Source organism: Macrobrachium nipponense, chromosome 8, assembly GCF_015104395.2.
Source record: "Macrobrachium nipponense isolate FS-2020 chromosome 8, ASM1510439v2, whole genome shotgun sequence".
Classification (NCBI taxonomy): Eukaryota; Metazoa; Arthropoda; class Malacostraca; order Decapoda; family Palaemonidae; genus Macrobrachium; species Macrobrachium nipponense.
The window spans coordinates 71,819,134-71,824,133 of record NC_087203.1 but is presented as its reverse complement, the minus strand read 5'-3'; the positions used below and the strand labels follow the sequence as shown (position 1 = coordinate 71,824,133).

Here is a 5,000-nt window from a genome sequence, read left to right as displayed (position 1 = left end):
TCCCTAAAACAAAAAACAAACAAAAATGGGCCCTTACCCAGATCCGAATCCCTCCCAAAAAACATACTCATTGCTGCCACTCAGGCAACAAATTAACAAACGAACTGCACACAACATGAACAACAAAGACTCGAAAAGAGAGACCGGTATTTTACCAAAAATTATATTTTCACGGGATAACCATTACAACTGATGAACCTAAAATTGAAGTGTGGCATTTAAAAAATGTTTTGACAAGTTCGATGTATTTAAAATAAGCATATTTCACTCTTTCCATGGTTGTAAGTTTTTTTCTAATATTTTCCTGAAAATGTTCAAGTAAATAAGTAGAGTTTATTTAAAGACAAGAAAATTCTGTCTCATTCAAAAAAATGTTTAATGTGACAGTATGTGTAATATGATTTTATGTGTAATCGAAAGACAAACTGGAATCCTTCCAAAAGGTGACCTAAAATACCAAAAGAAAAAAGTTAAGAATTTGTCAAGATAAATGAAAGTTCATTAAAAAATTCAACTCTTCTCAGGTCTCGAACACCATGATAGATTGTTGAAAGCTTTGATCCATGACAAAAAAAATCATTCTTTTGATAAAGGTTATCTCTGGAACGTAATACCTTATATAAACGGTGGCATTTCATTTGATATTTTTTATAACGATTCCAGACTATTGAAAATAGAATTCCCCATTTCTGATTAGGATGGAAAATATCTCTCTGTTTTGTTAGGCGTTTAGGTACAAGACACATTCTCAATGAGGGTGGCTTCTTATTTGTAAAAATAAATGATTGGACTACCTCGAAGCATTGCCTGACTTATTGCAGAATATTATCTGGTAGGACTACAGTTCTCGTCTAAAGTCCTACTTCTGTCAAAACGGTTTCTAATGATCAGGAGAACTAAAATATCCCACAAGATATATATATATATATATATAATAAGATATATATATATATATATATCTATATATATCTGTATAAGAGTATACATATATTTATATATATATATATATATATATATATATATATATATCTATATATATATAATATTTATATAATATTATTATATGTAGGTATATATATATATATATATATATATATATATAGTATATATAATATATTATATAGATACATATATACATATATAATTATCACATCACCGTGATTCATATAAATCATTTGAGCTACAAATGTCCTTTAATATCAATTCACTCTACCTCGGAATTCATATATATTTTCATATATGTACCGAAGGGCAATTTTTTAGTTGATAATAAATTCGTCCCCTCATGGGATCAAACCATCGTCCAGCGGGCAGGCACGAAATCACGACGACATTGACGTTACTGATTCGGCTAACAGTGAGACAATAAGTTTATACCGATTCTGACCTTACAAATCACCGTCGAACTTGGTGTTTTCGTAATTAGAATCGATATGAAACCCCTTCTACCATATTAGCCAATTCAAACGTTTGACGAACGTAGCCATGATATGAATAATTATCACATCACCGTGATTCATATAAATCATTTGAGCTACAAATGTCCTTTAATATCCAATTCACTCTACCTCGGAATTCATATATTTTCATATATGTACCGAAGGGCAATTTTTTAGTTGATAATAAATTTCGTCCCTCGTGGGATCGAACCACCGTCCAACGGGCAGGCACGAGATCAGGACGACATTGATGTTACCGATTCGGCTAACAGTGAGGCAATAAGTTTATACCAATTCTGACCATACAAATCACCGTTTTCGTAATTAGAATCGATATGAAACCCCCTCTACCATGTTAGCCAATTCGAACGTTTGACGAACGTAGCCATGTTATGAATAATTATCACATCACCGTGATTCATATAAATCGGTAACGTCAATATCGTCCTGATTTCGTGCCTGCCCGCTGGACAGTTGTTCGATCCCACAAGGGGACGAAATTATTATCAACTAAAAAATTCCCCTTCGGTACATATATGAAAATATATCAATTCCGAGGTAGAGAGAATTGGATATTAAAGGACATTTGTAGCGCGAATGAGATATATATATATATATATATATAATATATATATATATATATATATATATATATATATATATATATATAGATAAGATAGATAGATAGATAGATAGATAGATAGATAGATGCAGAGAAATTACCTACCTAGAAAAAATAGATATAATCTTTTTAATCTTCTAAATGCAAGAATAAACAATAAAGAAAGTTTCTCTGTTTTTAGACCCACGGGGAAATCATGTTCCATTTTCAGAAACATTTGACGCTCTGTAGAAGAAAATTAGTAACTGGTGAAGCTTTTTTTTTTTATTTTTTACGAACGGTTGAAGGTTTTTTTGCGTACTAGCAGTCCTGGGAACCCACCACCTGAGCTTCTTCCCTTCCCTAACCTCTGCACGCACACACTAACACACACACGACCGCGCACACACACAAAAAGATACAAATCAAATGACAAAGTTTTAGTGAAGAAGTAACCGTTGAAGGTTTCTGACGTAATATCAAATGAAAACTGGCAGTGATGGAAACGAACAGAAAACATGATTTATTTGCTTGAAAATAGAAATCATTAGATATAAAAACGATAACGTAGAATAAATAAAACCTGTAATCGATGCTCAGCTTCGACAAGCCAGAAATTCCACCCGTGACATTTGTGAATAACCCAGATTGCATCCAGCCGAAATGACACAGAATTACTACAAAGAAAAGATTTTATTCGTCGTACTTTGATATCCTTTGATGATTGCGAGTAAAGTTGAATTCTTAGCTCTCATCGCAATAACAATTCGCTAATACGAAAGTCGAGAAAGCAGACCCCGTGAAATACTTGGACAAAGTTTGAAAATGCTATTGAAATACACTGAAGATAGGAAAATCGGTCATCATGAGACAAAGCTGTGTGTGCGCATACACACACACATATATATGTATATATATTTACATACATATTATACATATTATATATATATATATATATATATATATATATATATATATATTATATATATATATATATTATATATATATATACGCTTTTGTGTTACCTATAATTTTCAGGTTAGTTAGATGGGAAAAATAATATATATTATATATATAATATATATATATATATATATATATATATATATATATATATATATATATATATATATATATATATATTTTAATATATATTATTTTTCCCATCTATCTAACCTGAAAATTATAGGTAACACAAAGCGTATATATATATATATATATATATATATATATATATATATATATATAATATATAATATATATATGATATATATATATATATATATATATATATATATATATATATATATATATATATATATACGCTTTTTGTGTTACCTATAATTTTCAGGTTAGTTAGATGGGAAAAATAATATATATAAATATATATATATATATATATATATATATATATATATATATATATATATATATATATATATATATATATATATATATATATATATATACTATATATATATATATATATATATATATATATATATATATATATATATATATGTATATGTATGTATGTATATCATACATATATTGACAGCAAGGATTTTTCCATCTTGGGCCAACTGCAGAACAACAGCGACCTGACTATCTTAAATCTATAATTATCAAAAGACTGTATCGTCGTTAAACACCCAACGTCCTCTAATAAAAAATTGTTTATAGCATAGTTTGGGCAATGTTTTTGGCTCACTTTGCTTTTGTTTATTTTTGTTAGTCTTGCTTTTTCTTTCGTGTAGGTAGGTGTTTTAAGATTTTAGTAAAGTCCTTTTAATTTATTTGCCTTTGAAGATACTATTCAATTTTAACCTTTTACTTAATTTTAACTTAATTTTTGAGACCTGGAATTCGTCCCGAAACGTCGGCATTGAAATAAACTGTTAAAGGATGAGGATGCCTTTCCCTACTACTTCCTTCACGATATATCTTCTTTGAGCTCCAGCCCTCCGGTCCTAGATATATATATATATATATATATATTATATATATATATATATAATATATATATATATATATATATATATATATATATAACCTTTTGTACAAAGCTGACAGTAGGACTATGTAGTATGTATATTTGTTATAAACAGCGAAACTACTAGACCGACTTGAACCAAAGTCGGACCATATATGTAAATTTTATAGAGGATGGTTTTTAACCAGGTGCCGTTTTGATCAGGCTGTCCGACCATGCTAACTTCCTTAATATTAGCTGTAGATAAATTATGAATACATTATTCTGACAGAGCTATTCACGAGAATTCCAAATATGCTCTGAATTTTCTTCTACGATGAAAAATAATGATGATATTACGGTTCAAACAATGCCGTCCTACAGTTGCCTGCCGACCCATTTATATAATAACCATTATGACCTTTCATTCTCGACTTCTTCACGCTTTTTGGATAAGCGCGTTACTACAAAGCAGATTGGTTGAGGTTAAACTAAAGCACTCTGCCAGAGGAAGGATATGATTCATCCAGCTCATAAAACATACATCTTTCGAAATCATTTAGATTTTTCTAGATCTGGAATAGCACATCATCATCGTCATCATAGCATAGTATATCACATACGCTACAATAGTTATTAAGACTATATATATTATAAATACATACATACATACATACATACATACATACATACATACATATATATGTGTGTGTGTGCGTGTGTGTCTGTAAGTGTATGTGCATATATATCAATAATGACTATGGGATATCTTACAAACAAAAGTTGATGCCCAAGGGGTCCCAAGGAATCGACAACCACTGTCGTTTACAAATTTAAGTGTTCGGAAGAGGTAAGACCTTTTGATATAAACTACTTTTGGTTTACAATGACAAACCTAAACAAGCAATTTCAAGCCCATCGCAAAGATGGAGCCATACACCAGCATTTTGTAAATGGGCAGGACAAGAAACAACCTCCAAGTGACCTT

At 29.8% G+C, this 5,000-nt stretch overlaps 1 protein-coding gene across 4 annotated transcripts in view; it reads left to right on the top strand.

Moving 5' to 3' along the window:
• The window catches only part of LOC135222840 (insulin-like growth factor 1 receptor), a 303,311-nt gene that overhangs the window by 203,529 nt on the left and 94,782 nt on the right, over positions 1-5,000 (top strand). The gene's annotated exons all lie outside the window — the stretch shown is intronic.